The sequence below is a fragment of the Rhincodon typus genome, chromosome 15 (assembly GCF_021869965.1).
Source record: "Rhincodon typus isolate 14 chromosome 15, sRhiTyp1.1, whole genome shotgun sequence".
In the NCBI taxonomy this organism is placed as follows: Eukaryota; Metazoa; Chordata; class Chondrichthyes; order Orectolobiformes; family Rhincodontidae; genus Rhincodon; species Rhincodon typus.
The window spans coordinates 44,277,132-44,286,891 of record NC_063346.1 but is presented as its reverse complement, the minus strand read 5'-3'; the positions used below and the strand labels follow the sequence as shown (position 1 = coordinate 44,286,891).

The following is a 9,760-nucleotide window of genomic DNA, read 5'->3' as shown; positions in this document are numbered from 1 at the left end:
AAGAGCTCGGCCAGGGGAGCAGCAAGTTCTGGAGCACAAGTCTTCAGTACTACTGCCGGAAAGTTGTCAGGGCCCATAGCCTTTGCAGTATCCAGTGTCTCCAATTGTTTCTTAATGTCACGTGGAGTGAATTGAGTTGTCTGAAGACTGGTATCCGTGCTACTGGGGACCACTGGAGGAGGCTGAAATAGATCATCCACTCAGCACTTCTGGCTGAAGATTGCCGTGAATGCTTCAGCCTTATCTTTAACCCTGATGTATTGGGCTCTTCCATCATTGAGGCTGGGGATATTTGTGGAGCCTCCTCCTCCAGTGAGTTGTGTAATTGTCCACCACCATTCACAACTGGATGTGGCAGGACTGCAGAGCTTAGATCTGATCCGTTGGTTGTGGGATCGCTTAGTTCTGTCTATCACTTGTCGCTTATGCTGGTTGGCATGCAAGTAGTCCTGTTTGGTGGTTTCACCAAGTTGACACCTCATTTTCAGGTATGCCTGGTGCTGCTCCTGGCATGCCCTCCTGCACTTATCATTGAACCAGGGTTGATCCCCTGACTTGATGGTAATGATTGAGTGGGGGATATACTGGGACATGAGGTTACAGATTGCATTGGGGTACAATTCTGCTGCTGTTGATGGCCCACAGTGTCTCATGAATGGCCAGTAATGAGTTGCTCGATCTATTTGAAGTCTGTCCCATTTAGCACAGTGATAGTGTCCACAACATGATGGAGGTTATTTTCAATGTGAAGGTGAGACTTCATCTCCACAAGGTCGGTACAATGGTCACTCTTACCGATCTGAGGGAGACTGTACCTCAGAAGAAAATACCACTGGCCTTAAGTGCTTTGCCTCCTCTCAAATGTTTTTTTTAAGTGACAGCAACAAATGATGGTGTTCAAACTGAGCACTCGAGTACATCTGTGACTAGATTGCTCACCAGTTGTAGTTGCATCTGTTTACTCACTTTCAATCTAGGGCCAGTAGCAAAATCTACAATACAAATAGGAAAGGTAGGTTATAATTACAGCAATAAATTAAGGGAAATAAGCTCATGGTGACTGAAAGAAAATGGTAGAAACAGATGATCAAGCAATAATTTGAAGTTCTTTAATTAATTCTTAATTAAATGAAATACTTTGTTAACATAACTAACGCTGTATTCAAAACAGACCACAGTTCATTGTAATGCAATGGACATGTGCTACATCTTTTCGTGTTTAAACTAAAATATAGCATTATATACAATTCCTGCTTGCCATGCAGTGCTATGCATGGTTGTTGAAAAATATCAGAAAGGGCAAGAAAATTGATGAATGAAAATTGAAATCGTGTTAGAAATAGACATAGCTGAAACCAAAGCATCCAAATTTATCTAATATTCTACAAGTAGCCATGAACTGAACTAAGTCATGTTTACTTTAGTTGTACAATTTACATCAACCTTCCTTCCCAGGTAATGAATTACTGTTAGATTTACATTGCATGCTCCTTCTGTTGCTGCCAACATTGCACTTACTTTATTGTTTGCATTTTCTTACAGGCAACCCGAGTGTCAATCACTCTAGGCTTAGCAAGCCTTGTAGGAACTGACTCAATAGTGGTTTTAATCTGTTCACTCAGATAATAAGCACTATAATTTAATTTGAATACTGATTGCAGTTTTTTTTCCAATTTATTTATCTCTTCCCTAATTTATATTTTAATACACATCATTTCATATTGTATTCAAATTTCTCCCTTTACTTTTCAATTGCTTATAATGTCTGAAACTCTTTTGCATTGTTTTCAATTGTTCCATTTTCTCACATTATTTTGCAAAAGTCTAATAATTATCTTTCTGTTCATCAGCAAATGTTGTATTTTTCTTTCTACGTTTAACATTTCTCAAGCTATTTTCTTAATGACCATTCATTTCCTCACACCCCAGTGTTTTAAATACACACCTGTGCATTCTGACAATTTACATCCTTGTACTAATCTCGCAACACATCCAGTTGAATTCTGTCATGTTGAGCTAAAGTATTGTTACACCCTGAATTAATCATTTTTGATTCATAGCTGAATACTAAATCTAAGGTGACACGTTCGTGATGCCTCGCTCCAGGTCCTGAATTTTATTTCCTCCTTGAGCATTTAATCCTTTATTGGGTCATTATGCATAGGTTTTCAAATGAGGGAAGGTCGAATAGATTTAATGGGTCAAAGTCCTATTTAACGGTAAAAAAACTTAGATGTGACACTCTTTTTGCCAGATGCACTGGAATTATTTCCAAGCACCAGGTTCAAATTGTTTTATGTAATGCAAGTATGTTAAATGGAGGTTAATTTGTGAAATGTCAACAAGTTAGTTGGGTGTTAGGGTTGGCAAGAGAATTATTCTCTCAATGTATTTCATGTAACTTTGTTCTTTTTTATAATTTACTGCAGTCCTTGCTGGAAATACCAGCATTTCTTGCCCATTTCTATTTGTTCTTGAGAAAGTGAGCTGCCACCTTCGACCCCTGCAGACTGTGCAATGAACATTCATCCACAAGACGTTAAGGAGGGAGTTTCAGAATTTTGACCCAGTAACAGTGAAGGAACAGCAATACAATTTCTAGTCAGGATGTGTTTGAGGTGGAGGCAAGCTTACACATAGTGATTTCCCATGCAACTGCTACCCTTGTCTTTCTAAATGATAAAAAAATGGTGATACATCATTCAAAGGTGTTGGAAGCTCATACTCTCCCTACATTTTAAAATGAACACTGACCACAGCACTGCACTGTGGATGCCACGGCATAAACATCATGTGTCACACGTATGGAGAGGAGGATAGAATATGAAACATCATTTGTAATCCACAGAAACCGTGTGCCTGAAATCAATCTGTTCTTATTGCAAATCAGCAGTTCCCTTTCCACCCTGTCAAATTCTCTTTTCTGGTGAACACAAATAGTTGATGTCAATTTCACCACCATACTGTACAACAAAGGTCATTTTCTAGATTAGTCATAACAATTAAAACTTGCCTTTTGAGTCTTATAGAGTAATCTAGGGGCAGCTCATCAAACGCATTTATTTCACTCAAATGAAGCTCTTTTTCACAGGTTTTATTTCTGTGCTATTAAACCTGTCTAGGATCACAAGTTTACCTTTTCCAGCAATTGCCGCTAATGGTCCAAATATACCTAATGCCATTTTGTCCTCCTTGTTCCAGACACAATTTAAATGTTAACCACATTAACAATTTCAAAAGTAATTTACAAATGAGGTTTCTTCAAATAGGCACTGGTACTTTTTCCTAAGTTCCAACTGGACATTTAAAGTGCAAACATTTCCTGACAACAAAAAACATTACATTGAAGACATTATTAAAAAAGACAAATCATGTGAGTGCTAATTGTTGTTTCAGTCAACACACTGGACTGAATACAGCTTCAAAATTAAACAGTAAATAGGATTAGAAACAAAAACAGAAATTGCTGGAGAAGGTCAGCAGGTCTGTCAATCTGTGAAGAGAAATTAGAGTTAACCTTTCAGGTCCAGTGACCCTTCGTCAGAACCTTCTGTGGAATTAATCATGCTTTCTACAGCTTTGTATAGCATGTGTATTTAATATAGCAGACTGTGTTAAACAGTCTTTGCACCTTGTCACTAACTTCCTCAGTTTTCAACGTTAATCACACATTAATTAATCTAGGAGGAAGAATAATTTCACAGGCAAGATTGCACCCGCTCTCCTTCAAATGGAATTTATTGCTTCAATAATCCATGTATGTTCTCGAGTGTTCTTCCTTGATGAAAGAGCAGGGATGAACAGAGATGAGGTAGTATAAAACTGCTAACTCAACTTGCACAGGTCTCTGTGCAAAGTTAACTCATTTCAGTACTGAGGGTAGTCTCCCTATCTCTGGGCCAGAAGACCCATGTTTACATTACCTTCTGATCCAGGAGTGCTTAATAATATCTCCGAACAGGTTGATTAGAAAATATTTTTAAAAAGTGAAACAGAGGCAGTGGGTTTAAAGCCATGACATTCAGACAGCACCATGTTATTGATCATTAGCTATTGAGAACTCTTCATATGTGTGGTGCCAGATGGGAGCAAAACTACTCATGGCTGCCTAGTCACTTTTTGCAACTGAAGAAGCTTAATAATGAGGGTTTTGTGGTGCAGTGGTAGTGTCCTTAACTGTGGACCAGGAGGTTTAGGTTCAAGTGCCACCTACTCCAGAGATATGTGACGACAATATCAGTCCTTCAAGATTTTACTGTTGGCTATTTAAAAAGATGTTGAATTTTAAATTATTTTTTTCTTTCTGTCCATTGGTTTAAGAAAGCAGGAAACAATCTATCTTCCTTTCTATTTTCTTTCTGTACCTGATTTCACAACAATTCACCCATTCTCAGCCCAGTCTCAGTCCCTGTGCAATTTCACAATCATTAACATGGTTGATTAAAGAAACGCAAAATTGCCCGCCCTACTTTCTTGGGTCACAAATGTTTAATGTTCAGCTCAGGCTTTCAAAAATTGGTTAATTTTATTTAAAAAAAACAAAAGCTTGCTGATACTTTAGAGTTCTGACCAATGTTTATCCCTCAACTAACAGCGCTGAAGCAGATTCGCTTATTCTTGTTTGGTATGAGTGTGTCTGAGTTGACTACTGTATTTCACTACATAACAACAGTATTTACACCTGAAAAATATTTTACTGGTCCATAATTTGCTTGGGAAAGTCTAATGTTGCTCGGTGTTAGTTAAACTTGCCCTTGCCTGTTTCATTCTGATACTACTTCAGCCTGCAGGTTCCTGAAAGTGTGAGGTAAAAATTATAGAGTCAGGCAATTTGCAACACTTTAATCAACCACATGAATGATTGTGAAACAGATAGCACAGGGACCAAGAGTGGGCTGAGAATGAGTACAAAAAGAAAATAGAGGGAAAGAAAGATTGTTTTAAGAAAGCAAGAAACACGGACAGAAAGAAAACAAAGAAATAAAATTCAACATCTTTTTAAATTTCCAACAATAAGATCTTGAAGGCTTGACATTGTCCACTTGTAGTGGATCATTTTCAATGCCATGGAGGTTCATCAGCAAAATTACCAATTAGCATATCATTCAAAAATTCTACTATTACACAGTAATTTGATACACACTTGAAAAGCAGGTTGCATTAACTAAAATCAGACAAACTACGTCACATTGGAATCCAAATTCAATTTGGGACATTCTATGGTAAATATTAAATATGCATTACAGAAGACCTGTACAACATTTTATGATAAATCTAAAAGTTTCATGATAAATCCAAGTTATGACTTTAGTATCAGTTGGATGTAGTTCTGTATGTACATGTAAAATGTAATGGAAAAGGAAATTTAAAGTCAGAGTCTGATTTACCTCTGAGACACAGTGATGTGAGTCTCCTGATTTGAAATTATTCAATTCCCGGTCTTGGCTTGACTCCATGTAATTATTTGATGATAAGGGCAAAATGGTTGAGCTGGCATGAATCATTATGGGTAAATCAAATTGCTCTTTGCAGAACCGGAACAATAGCAATTTGTATTAATGTGGTTCCTCTAAGATAGAAAAACATCCTAAGGTGTTTTGCAATGCCATATAAGCAGGAGAAAAGTGGATCCTCTGCCAAATAAAGAGGTGTTCGGGCAGCTGACAAAACATTTGCTGAAATTAGCAGATAGAGAAGAGGGTAGCGGACTTAGAGGAAATTTCACCTGTTAGGACCAGAACAGCTGCAGGCTTGAGACCCAATGATGGGATAAAGATAGTGGGCTACACAAAAGGTCAGTTTAAGAATATCTCTAAGGGACATAAGCTTACTTCAATGAGAAGGTGGGGAGCCAAGAACACATAAAAAATGGGGGTGAAGATCTGGGAAGACCTTGTGGGAACCAGGAGTCAATATTAGTTATAAAAACTGCAGGGTGACAAATAAATGGGACTGGTAGCATATGAATCTTACAAAGGTAATCCTCAGTATGATTGAGGGTTTTAAAGAAAGTCTTCAAAGAGGAAAATGTGGTAGATGGATGGGAAAGTTTAAGGAAGGAGCTCCAAACGTTAAAGCCTTAGTGACTAAAGGCTTGGCCACTCATGCTGAACCAATTAAAATCGAGGATTTTAAAAAGGCCTGAATTGAAAGAGTGTGATATATCATAGGGTTGAGGAACTGGAAGAGATTACCAAGATAGGGAGGAATAAGGCCATATAGGGATTTGAAAACAAGATGTTCCTTACCCGGAGCTAATGTAGGTCAAGAAGCACAGGGGTAATGGGATTGGTTGCATATTATATAGGAAGAAATTTTTAATAACCTCTGATTCATGGAGAGTGGAATGTGGTGTAAGTTTGCCTCCAGCAGGGTGGCTTGCCTGATATGTTAATGTTTATGGTATCCTTTATAACATAAATAAACTGGGCATAGATACTGTGGTTATGAAGAATCCAAAAGACATTTATTACACCTAACTGTTATGTCCAAACATTGCATTCACAGACATATAAGTGTCTGACACTAAATTAATAGGTTACACAAGGCAGCATACTTCTAGTAGGGTACCACATTTTAAGTGATTCCTGAGGTAGGATGGAGTATCAGATGTTTCAGCCCTCAGGTCACGTGCTATGAAATCATCTGCATTTCTCTTAAAGGTATGCTGACGCACTAACTGTGCAACATTACCCAACAGCCCCCTTTTTTCCATAACTGATGAATCTAGTTTCAGCTAAATACATCTTGTTAAAAAGATAATATAAGTAGTGGTGACCATGTAATTATTATATTGTCATAAAACTGTACCTGGTTCATTAATAACATTTAGATAAGGAAATCTGCTGTCCTTACTTGATTTGTCATAAATTTGTGACTCTTAATCTATAGCAATCTTTTACATCTTAACTGACTCAACATGCCTATCAATGGTCAAGAAGGTCATCGACAAAGGGAGATGAGGGATGGGTATTTAATATAGGATTTGTCAGTGACCCCCAACACCCAATGAATGATTTTTTTAAAAAATTAAGTGTTAATTAGCAGCATGTTTTGAGTCTGCAAAGGGTGTAGGGCAGGATAATATTGGAATAGTCCATGTTGGGAGATCAGCAATGCATAGGAGAGAGCTTCAGCAGGAGGTGGAGAGAGGTCGGGTGGAGACACAAGGAAAGGAAAGTAATTTGATCATTGTGATGGAGAGTATGTATAATCAAAGCTCAGCTCAGGATTGAATAGGATGCCAAATTTGAGAACAGCATTGAGACAATAGTCAAGGAAAGTGATGGAAACGGTGGCAAGGACAATCTGAAATATTGGAAGTAAATTTTCTGCTGTCCAGGAGAGGATGCCTCTTGAATAATTTAGTCTTACCCTCCATGAGGAAATCATTTGAAAGTGGGGAAACAGGCGCTGAGGGACACGGGGTACAGGAGTAGGCCATTTGTTCTTTTCAGCCTCCTCTGCCATTTAATAAATGCAACAACTGATCTGGTTGTGGTCTTAACTTGGTTTTCCTGTTTGCCCCATAACCCTTCACTCCCTTGTCTATCAAAAAACTAATTCAGCATTGAATTAATTCAATAATCCAGCCTCCTTTCTCTCTGGGGGAAAAAGAAATCCGTCAAATTTGATCTGAGGTCAGGCATAGGAAGGTGGGACTACAAGTGAATCATGAAAAAGGATGCTGAAAGTCATACTGGGAGAACCTCTGCCTTTGCGCTTGTTCGACAGGTATGAGCTTTGTGAAGTTTGATTGAACGTAAACAAGAACCCACCTATTTCCTCCACTCTCCTAACTGGGACTCGCCACTCCTGCATTGTGAATAAATTATTCAAAGATGTGATTTCTTCCCTGGTATAATATCTGAAAATAAAAATAAAGTTTTGATGGTTATCTAATTGAAACAATATTACCATGCCATGCAACACCAAACAACAGAAACATCTGTTAACACATTTCATGCGTGGATGAACATGTGGAGCAAAAGGATCTAGATTTTTATGGTATGCCATTATAATTGCTATATTTCTGTATAGATATAAAATTAATGTTTTTATCCTGAGGAGTTGAACAGTTTGAAACTTGGAAATTCCTTAGAAAAATATAGAAAATACTTAGAATCCCAAATAAGCTTCCTTTGAGAGTCAGTGAGGAAGCACAAATTTATTAAAGTAATCTGAGTGCATGGCTAGAGATGATGAAATTTTCCCTCAGGTTAGAAATGGGTGTGGGTACATAATTGAAGGATATACAATGTACAGTTAGTGCCAACATTACTTGCCTGAGGTAGGGAGCTAAATGAAAACTGAGGATTTGTCAAGTTTCAACTTGACAAGGCTTTTTTTTTGTTTGAAACAGCATTTTACCGTAATCCTGGACCCATACATGGCAGTCATTTATAAGCATCCAAACTGGTCTTGGCGGTGTTTGGATATTGATAACCTGGCATAGTTTCTAAAAGATCGCAAAATAATAAAACATTTTAACATTAAATAATATCACCTTTCTGGTTATAATGACATTTAACCTTATTTGTCTGGCACCTGCTTCAGTCTCTTAAAATAAGTTTGGGACTTTTTTCAAAAAATGGAAGTAGACACTAAGAAATAACAGAATTCACCTTCTGTAGAGTGTCATTAATGAACACTGAATATTATGCTTAGTTGATTTTTTTTCTCTTTTTCTTAGTATTTTCAGTGTTGTTGACTGTTGGTAGATAAGAGTTAATTAATTCTGAAGTCAGATGAAGTAGGAAACCAGACACCAACCTTTTACTTAATATTAGGTTTATTTACAGAATGTAATATCATGAAGGTCTACCTCATCCCTAATGAACACTCAGTGTCCCACAAGTCTTTTTATATTATTTTGATTAAATCAACTGCACAAATAAACTAATTACTATCCCTTAATGGGACACTGTTAAAAAAAAGGAAGCTAATAACAAATTTATATTAGTGTTGCTTTTTGAGGAGGGGGCCAGGCAGTGATGGTTATAATGTGTTCCAGCCCCTTTGATACTCACCAGTTACAGTAGGCCTCAAGTGTATTTGTGGACACCCAGGTGAAGGCAAACACAGAAGAGATGCATCCAGTCAGATCTAATGAGTCTTGCCATGTACATGGGCCTGTTAATGACCACGTTGGTCTGGCTCAGAAGCAGGATATCAAGAAGCTGTTCCAGTCTACCCATGCTTCTACTTTGAGCGACAGAAGATCAGAACACAAGGCTGAAGCACAACCAAAGGTTTAGGAGCAGCCTTTTAAACTAATAAAGGGGAAGCTTCAACCACACATATTCTTTGTGAACTCCTTAGCCCAATGTAGCATGGGACTGCTGCGTGCAAAGTCCTCCAGCTAAATCCCCAATAAAAAGGGCTGGAATCTTTCATAAAGAGCCTTCCACTGGGAGCTCAGCCACTGCCAGTGTTAGAACGGAACACCATGGCATGTCCAGATACTTGACAAGGGCAAAGAAGATGGCTCTCTATATAAAGAATATTGGTGAACCCAGATCAGGCAGCATCAGAGGTACAGGAAAGCTGACGTTTTGGGTCGGGACCCTTCTTCAGAAAATTTTTTCTGAAGTAGAGTCCCAACCCGAAATGTCAACTTTCCTGTTCCTCTGATGCTGCCTTGCTTGCTGTCATCCTCCAGCACCTCACTGTTTTATCTCTGACTCCAGTATCGGCAGTTCTTACTATCTCTTAGTGAACCAGTTGGGTTTTTCCAACATTCAACAATGACCATTAAACT

The 9,760-nt window shown here is 38.1% G+C and overlaps 1 long non-coding RNA gene across 1 annotated transcript in view; it reads right to left on the bottom strand.

Moving 5' to 3' along the window:
- Positions 1-589: 589 nt before the first annotated feature.
- LOC125484990 overlaps positions 590-9,760 on the bottom strand; it is a 101,168-nt gene continuing 91,997 nt past the window's right edge. Inside the window, exons 4-5 of the long non-coding RNA XR_007263776.1 lie at positions 7,779-7,867; positions 590-992 (exon numbers count right to left, since the gene is read on the bottom strand). This is a non-coding gene — a long non-coding RNA (uncharacterized LOC125484990). The remainder of the gene's footprint in view (positions 993-7,778; positions 7,868-9,760) is intronic.